Below are 9,162 nucleotides of genomic sequence, written 5' to 3'. Positions count from 1 at the left end.
TAGCCTTACAGAATCAGCATCAACCTCAACAGGTGACCTGGGCAGTGATCAGTGCTGGCAATGCAGAAATTATCAAATAACTTGTCTTTAGATCTTTTCAACCCCACAGGCAAATAGCCTGATTAGAACAAGCCCCACCTCTGGACTCTGAAGTGGCAAAGACTGCTATCCCATCCCTGACTAATGTTAAAGGACTGCTAATGACATTTCTTGGCCTGGTAATGCTTTTGCTGATGGTTTTTCTATGCCTTCTTGCATTTTACATGCACTGCAAAACTCTTATGAGCTTAGCCAGCCAGTTCCATAAGATCAAGTGCCAAGTGAATGAATTTTCCCCCAGAGGAATTGCAGCCAGAGATTGGTAAGAAGTTGTCAGTCTGACTAACCTAAGACAGGGCCTTCAACTTAGCTCTGAAGAAGTTCCCAAGGATGGGGAAGGCAGACAAGGTGATCCACCCAACCTAAGACAGGTGGGTTTGCTTCTTTAAACAAAGATAGGGGAGATGTTCAGAGCCATTGGGAACTGACAGTAAAGCTCAAACATCATCTTGACCGCTGTGCTTGCTTAAAGGCATGTACAAGAAACTGGCTTACTTAAAATACACCAGGTGCCTGGGATTGCTTTGCTATGTTTGCAGAGTTTGTTTTAAATTTTCCTTGTTTTTCTGGACTATAGTAGAATGGCATGAGTGTGGGGGCCCACGAGGATGCACGGTGCTGCGTGTGTGGAACTCCCAATACCCAGGCTTCTCCCATGTTCTGAAGAGGACAATCTTACGATATACTGACTTTTATATATGCCCAGGAATTAATCAAACCGCTTCAGACATTTCTAACTGTGGTGGGACTGATGTTTATTACTGTGCTAGGTGGGGATATGAGGTAACTGGAACAGGTTCTTGGATCATGCACAAGGGCCCTCCCTATCCTTTTCTGGTGAATCTTGTCCCCCAGACTTGCCTCAAACCCCCTGCATGGCCAATGCTATTCTTACCAATGTAATCCTGTTAAAATAATCTTTACGGAGGAGGGGAAAAGGATAACTAACTTTGAGGTGAGTCTGCCATTAAAACAAAAAAGGGGGAATCTGTAGGGCACATATGCAGCAAAGATGGCACTGAGAGGGACTTAAGTGGACAGAGCCCGATTTGCTTTACATTCAGTGTGTAACCAGCCCATGGAAGCTTGGTGCATGATAGGGTGTGACCTTTATAGTGATTGGTTCCTTTTTCTCCCCTGCCATGCCACCCACTCTTTTTCTCTTTAAAAAGGGCTTGCTCTGTGTTAAGAAATGAGTTTTCCTGCTTGATTTGACTCCCGGCTTCGTCTGATTGCCTCCCCAGCTAAGTGAGGCTGGGGAATGGGGAAGTGGTTGCACTTACCTTTCCTAGGACCCAGTCCATCTTTTGTGGGACGGACGAAGACCCAACAAGCATTATTTACCATAGTTAAAATATGGAACCAACCCAGATGCCCCTCAGTAGATGAATAGATAATGAAAATGTAGTATATATACACAATGGAATTCTATGCCTACATCAGAAAGAATGGCATTACCCCATTTGTTAGGAAATAGAAAGACTTGGAAAAAATTATATTAAATGAAGTAAACAAGGCCCAAAGAAACATAGGTACCACAGTTTCCCTTGTTTGCAATAACTAGAAAATGTCTGAGACAAGCAGAAGAGGTTGGATAAGTTAATGTTAGGTGAAATGAACCCCAAGATAAATATTCAAATGTTTTTTCTTTCATGTGATTGTTTCTAACATATTTATAAGATGATTTTTCTTTGTTGCTTTGTATGTCATTCCCCCACAGTATAACCCCAGCATTCACTGGATATTGGTATAATTTGGGGGGGGAAGGGAAAAAACAAATCATTTTAATAGGGATATTGTTGGACCCCTTTCAACAATGAGATGTACAACTCATTATGTCAAAACACGAACTTTACAACTTTGGTGGGGGAGGGGGGCGGGTTGGTAGGGGGGATGATGGGAAGGAATAGGAAGGGGAAACAAAGAGGAGGTAACAATGCTTGATAAGAAATGTACTCATTATCTTGCCCATGTAATTGTAATCCCTCTGTACAGTATTTTCACAATATAAATAAATAAATAAATAAATAAATAAATAAATAAATAAATAAATAAATAAATAAATAAATAAATAAGTTGGAAAAGTAAGGATGCAAATGCTACTTGGTGTTGGTAGTCAGAAAGATCTTGCAAGAGGGTCAGTGCTGGGGCCAAGCCTAACATGGCTTTTATCCTGTTCCTTGCCTCTATTACACTATTTCTATTAAGTTTGCCCAGAACAGCCCCTCCTCACTTCCTCTTCACCTGCTTTAAACCAGTAGTCACCTGTCAATCACTTGACTGTGAGTCAGCAAAGGAACCCACATCTGAGGTCACTTCCTCATCCATAGAGGTAACTTCCTGAACTGCCCTTGTCACACATCCCTAGTACAGAGAGAGGTTCCCAGGCTCTGAGGTCACTTCCACATCCACGTGGTCCTCCCTCAATGAAAGTTCCCTTCTCTCTTTCTCTTTTTCTTTCTCCTCTATCTTTTCAATATGCCTCCATTTCCTGTGGGTGGGTAGTTTGCTTTATATTTCCTGAACCTTGGGTCATGTTTCTTTTCTGGAGAACCTTACAATTTCTACTTTATTGTCATTGATATCTACTCTATTACTCTAAGCCTTTTTCTCTCTATATTTCAAAAATGAGAGAAGGGATTGGGAAGGTGACTCAGTGGTATAGTGCTGACCTTACATGCATGAGGACCTGGGTTCCATCCCTCCGCACCACATAAGCAGAAAAAAAGCTGGAAGAGGTGATGTGGCTCAAGGGTTAGAGTGCTACCGTAAATTGAAGAGCTGAGGGACAGTGCCCAGGCCAAAATTCAGGCCCCACAACCGACCAAGAAATGAGAGAAATAATGGGGATCTGTGTTGGGTGATAATACATCTATCTATCTGGCTGCCTGGCTGTATTGTAAATACGATGTACAGATGAGTTACCACAGTAATCATATGTAAACATAGACATAACAAAAACCCATACTAATATGTGTGTGTAATGTGCATGTAATATTATATCTTTTGTCATATTATGTTACCAATAGTGTTATAATATTCCTTTTGACCACATCCTCACAGCATCTGTAAGGATTTATTTGATAACTTCACTCTTCCTTTACATTTTTTTATTTCCTTACTGAGATTTTTTTTTGTCAGTTATGGGGCTGTAATATCTCAGTTGCTATTAAGAAAGGGCAAAATCTCTTGGTAAAGAAAACCCTCAGATGAAGACTGACTACTGGTCAGTCTTTGCTTCTCCATCCATTCTACAAAGCAAAAGAATATCTCTCCCTCATTAAAGATGGCAGCTTTGAAGAAGTCGGCCTACAATTTTGAGGCTTATCACCAGCTGCACTGGGATGTTATATTAGCCAGGAGTTTATAATAAAAATAATTTTTAATTGTGTCAATTGCATTAATAGTGTTAATCATGGTGGCCAAGTCAAAATTATGCTTTGCCTGTGCTCCTGTGACTCAAGGCTATATTTTTGCTATGTTTTGCTTCTGTAACCTTGCTTGCATGCCTCAGTAACAGAGCCTTAAGACCACCAATTAAAGACCACCACTAAGTGGTCCCACAATGGGCAGCCAATTGCAAGTTATTACATATGATATTTACCATAAAGAACAAATGAATTTAAAGGACCTTTACTGTCTTTCTCCCATACTATTTTTTTAGCTCCATTGTCAAATATTAGGTGGATATGTGTCTGTAGGTTCTGGTCCTCAGTTCTATTCCATTGGTCCTGTTCTTGTGCCAGTACCAAGCTGTTTTGACTACTATGGCTTTGTAATAGAGTTTGAAATTTGGTATTGATATTCCTCCAGTGCTAACCTTTCTGCTAAGGATTGTTTTTCCTATTTGGGTTCTTTTATTGTTCCATTTGAATTTTGGCATTGCTTCTTCTATTTCATTGAAGAATGAGATTGGGATATTGATAGGTATTACATTGAATTTGGAGATAGCCTTTGGAAATATTGCCATTTTCATGATATTAATCCTCCCATTTCAGGAGCAGGGGAGGTTTTTCCACTTGCTTAGTTCTGCTTTAATTTCCTTTTTCAGGTTTTTAAAGTGATCCTTATAGAGGTCCTTCACTTCTTCAGTTAACTCCTAAGTATTTTATTATTTGTGTTGCTATTACAAATGGAGTTTCTTTTCACATTGGAAAGCAGTAGGTTGCCAGATCCTACTGGGAAGGTACACAGAGATATCCCAGTCTGGTTGGTCTATGAGCCCACTCACCACCTGTTAGAGTAAGAGTGGGGCTTCTGCCTCTGGGAGCTTACCCCTACCAGGCCAACCAAACTAGGGCACAGTCCTCATGGTGTGCATCAGAATGTTCCCCAGACATGACAACCAGTGTGTCCCAGCTGCTCAGCTCCTGGGCATGCTTTGGCCCCTCTGGGGGAAGATGAGTTTCAGGGTCCTGCTCTGGAAGGGGAAGGATACTACCAGCAGCCCTTGAGGCATGGGACAATGAGCATCATCAAGAAGGAGATCAGGACCTTGAGCAAGAGGGGCTACGCGTGGCTCTGGAACACAGCAAGGCCTTGCCCTTGACTGGGCCGAGGTTCAACAGCACCAATATAGGACAGATCCTGACCAGCAGACCCAGGGATCACAGGTGGGATCCAGAGCCTATTCCTGCTATTCCAGGCCCTCTCTGGGTTGGGGTGTCACACCTGCCACGTGTGGGCAACTCTTTTCTTCTGCTCACACATATTGGGTTGTTTTTCATTTAATGATTATGTGACTTTAAAATATTGGGCGTTTCTCTGTCTCTCTGTCTCTGTCTCTCTGTCTCTGTCTCTGTCTCTGTCTCTGTCTCTCTCTCTCTCTTTGTCTTCCCCTTTTATCTCCTGGTATCTGATGAGCCTTTGGCACTGCCCACAGAGGCATCCAAAGATCATCATGAGAAAAGACATCACTTGCATATTTAAAAATGAATTTAAATACAGGATTGATATTTTCAGAGTCGGGTGGTAGGAAGAAAAGGGAATTAAAAAATCAACTTATGTTTTCAATTTAGAAAAAACATGTGTGTGTGTGTGTGAGAGTGTGTGTGAGAGTGTGTGTGTGTGTGTGCGTGTGTGTGTGTGTGTGTGTGTGTACACCAGCCCTGGAAATCAGGGCCCCAAGCTTCCTTTCTTGGCTTTCTTATTCACAAATGGCATTTTACCATTTGAGAAATACCTCCAGTCCCATATTTTTACTTGTATGTTAGAGATGGAGTCTCATAGACTTTTCTGTCCAGGCTAGTTTTGAACTATGATCCTCAGATCTCAGCCTTCTAAAAGAGCCTCTGCTGTCTGACTTGAAAAAGAAATTATGTGTACAATATTGAAACTAAGAGTGAATTTACTAATGGATTTCCACAAGAATGTGAAACTTTGATACATATTACTCAATGTTTTAGTCAGTATTTTAAAACAGTAACACTTTTTTCATTATTGAGATTAAGTAATTACATAAATTTCACAGTATTGTGGCATAGTGATACTTGGCTAAATTCACTAACACATTTTAATCTTCACAATGCATCTTGTCATTTTCTTGATCTACAAAGCTTATGAACTCTACAGATTTTCACAAAAAACTGCTTCTTCCAAATTGAGTGATATGAACATTTCTTTCCTTTTGCTTATTATCAGCTGTTTCCTCTTTCTCTCTTATTTCCTCCCTCTCATCACCACTCTTGAGTTGCTTAGTTCCCTTTCATCAATGATCAGTGCTGGTGACGGGCCCTCTGCCTATTATTCACCCATTTTCCTATAGTTCTTTGCCCTCCTCCTAGCTTCTCTCAGATGTGCATGTGTACACACCATATATGGGGTCCAGAATATAGAGTCATCTAGAAATTATATGACAAGAAGAGGTTCTTTGTTTCTTGGGTCTTGTTTACGTTGTCATATCTCATTGTACAACACTAACACTTTTTTGATATGTAATTTAGTTCAATCAAGAATAAACACCACTGGATCTTATAACAAAAGCAGAAAATAAAGCAGTGGAAGAAAGGACACATTATATTTTTCCAGCATAGCCAAAGAGGTCCCCCCAAAATCTAGTGTGGCTATTATTATCTTTTCTCTTCTTCTTGCATTTCTATTTGGGAGTCATTAGAGATTTGGTACAATATGATGCACAAATTGACTAATTGTGAGCTCTGGGCATATGGAAGTCAATGATGAGTCCATCCTTTCCCCCCTTCACTTGAGCATCTCCAGGACAAGTGTGGGTTCCATGCTTGTATCTTCAGGGACAGAGGCCAGCTCCTGGTCTGTCAGTCCTGAGGATGGAGGCTCAGGGTTTTGGGACACTAAGCTTGAAAAGGTCTTTGGTTCTTGACCCCTTGGTTGTGTCTAAAGACAGAAGCAGCTCTACCCAGTAAGTACTAATGTATTTGATAAGTGAAGAGTCTTGGAAATATCACCTCTTAATCATAAATACCAACATCATTGTTTTGGGTAGCCAGATGTTATGACAGAGCACTAAAACTTATTTTACCACTTGTGTGACCATCACAGTTCACCAAGATTTATACATTCTTAGCTGTGTTTGGTTATAAGAATGGGTAATCATTTTTTTTCTTTCTACTTATAAAATACTGGCTCAGTTTTCTCTTGAGGTCTTCCCCAACTAAAATACTTGCATTACTCTAAACTCTTTCTGAGTACTGAAAAGACACTATCACAATGATAGTAAAGGTCTGGACCTCAGTTATCAAAAAAAGCATTAATGATACTATGTGAAGATTTCTATTTTGCCCAGCTATGACCTGTGTTGCTCTTTTTATTCCATATGCTTCATCTTTCTCTCCTTCACAGGGAATATACATTTTTGCCACCTAAAGAAATGAATGTGGGCTGGGATGTTGCCTCAGTAGTAGAAGACTTGCCCTGCATGCCTGAGGCCCTGGGTTAGATTAATCAGCACCACATAAGCAAAAAGAAAAAAGCTGGAAGTTGTGCTGTGGCTCTAGTGGTAGAGCGCTAGCCTTGAGCTGAAGAGCTGAGGGACAGAGCCCTGGCCCAGAGTTCAGGCCCCACAACAGGATCCCCCCCCCCCCCCCGCAAAAAAAAGAAATGAACGTAAGATTGTGTTCTTATGGGGGGGTTGGTGCTGGTTCTGATAGTTAAACTCAAGGTCTGAGTGTTGTTTCTGAGCATTGTTTTTGTGTAAAGCTAGTGCTCTACCACTTGAACCACAGATACACTTCTGGCTTTGTTGGTTCCTGGCATATAAAACACTCAGGAACTTTACTGCTCCAGGCTGACTTGGAACCATGCTCCTCACATCTCAGCTTTCTAAGGAACTAAGTTTACATGCCTGAGGCACTGGTGCTCAGCTAAGTGTGAGTGATTTTAATGTAACTTGTAAGTGTTTAGACATAAACTGTTACCAGTGTGTTTGCACTGGGCTTGCTGCTTATGGACAAAAGACATGAGATCAGAATAATTCTGGTAAGTTGTCCTCTTTGACAAGGTAAACATGCATTTTATTTCACTGAGAGCCCAGGAACAAGTCCCTTGTACCTTAGCCTCTTTCCTTAGAAATTACTCAATAGTTATTTTTTTTACTATTAGAGTATGATGAATGTATAAGGGCAACTATCTATTTATTATTAGCACAAAGTGGTAAGTTTACACTTCATACAGGACAAAAGTGATTGGATCTGAAGTTTCCTTGTTCTTATTTCTCTAGTGGACAACAGATATGTCTTCATAATGCTTGATGTAGACATTTCACATAGTAGTGTAACACTCGTTTCTCTTGTGTAGTTAGGCTGTTGTGGTTCTCGTTAAAGCTTATGGTAGTAAAATTCATCAGTACCCCTGTGTTGTATACATACTAATCCAGCAATGGCATTCAATACAAAAGCAGATGCTTACAGAACAGTGAGCACTCTCTTCTTTGAGTCACTGTAAATGGAATGATCTGTTTGGATTTCACTGGCTGTCTCTGGGCAGATGCTTTTATGTTTTCCAGCAATGGCCCAGCAGAATTACAGACACTGCTGTGTGTGTCTCTGTGATGCACGCGTCCGTGACATCACTCCATAGACCCACAGTTACAGCATTAAATGACATCAAGATCTCTGGACTCAGCAAAATGAGTTTGCTTGTCCTTTGGAGTCCTGACTATATAATGCAGTGGTGGCCTGACAATATTCCCAATTCAAGCTCCTTAACCCTTCTCATTTCTTAAGGGACTCTTCTGAATCATTCCTGTTCTCATAGAATTTTAAAGAACATTGAGAGATATGGAGTCTGAGCATATCTAATGGTTTTGTCCTCTCTTTGAGGAGCTTTTTCTCTTCTTATATATGATTCAGTTTCTCCACCCATTAACATTGAGGATTCTTAGAGACTGGGATGACAAGGCGCTGCTTGGCACCTGTACTTTGGCTTTCAATAAGAAATAATGACCAATAAGCAAACTATTGCTCCAGGTGCTCACTTGGACAGCTCTAGTTTGTTGATGCACTCACATTTCTTCTCTTAAAAATACATTTAAAGACTCCTCAGGGAAACTGAAACATATTAACATCCTGCTCTAAAATTCTTAATGAAGGAAGAGAGAGAAGGAGAGATTTTCTGAAGAAATGCATGCAGTAATATAGCAAAATAGAAAATATGTGAACAGAAATACACAGCTAGGCCAGAGAATAGACTCGAGGTACCATAATGAAAGCATGGAAACATTTCACAGCAGAATGTTCAGATACTAGTAGCCTTATGAATATAGTGATATGCAAGCAGCAATATAGCATAGGTATGAAGAATAATTGAGACAGGAAAGAGAAAGGAAGAAGCATAGTAGATAATGTACTCATTCAGAAGTATAATAGCATAAAGGACACATTACACTGGAGGAAACATAAAATATCCAAATTAGAATGAAAATTTAGGAAGTCTTGTAGGGAATTTAACATGACTCTAATATAACCAGAGGAATGAATAAGAGTAACTATTGTGCAAAGAAATCCTCAAATTAAACTAAGATGTGACTGTCAAATTGGTACAGATTGCTCTCAGAGCTTCTAAACATTGTAGGCAACAGTTATGTTCATC

At 40.3% G+C, this 9,162-nt stretch overlaps 1 pseudogene; it reads right to left on the bottom strand.

Annotated features, from left to right (window-relative positions):
• Nucleotides 1-4,944: 4,944 nt before the first annotated feature.
• On the bottom strand, nucleotides 4,945-5,021 carry LOC138814346 (small nucleolar RNA SNORD35; annotated as a pseudogene).
• Between the last annotated feature and the right edge of the window lie 4,141 nt (nucleotides 5,022-9,162).

This window comes from Dipodomys merriami, unplaced genomic scaffold, assembly GCF_024711535.1.
Source record: "Dipodomys merriami isolate MVZ:Mamm:240054 unplaced genomic scaffold, mDipMer1.0.p SCAF_6, whole genome shotgun sequence".
Taxonomy (NCBI): domain Eukaryota; kingdom Metazoa; phylum Chordata; class Mammalia; order Rodentia; family Heteromyidae; genus Dipodomys; species Dipodomys merriami.
This window is presented reverse-complemented; position numbering and strand designations above follow the sequence as displayed.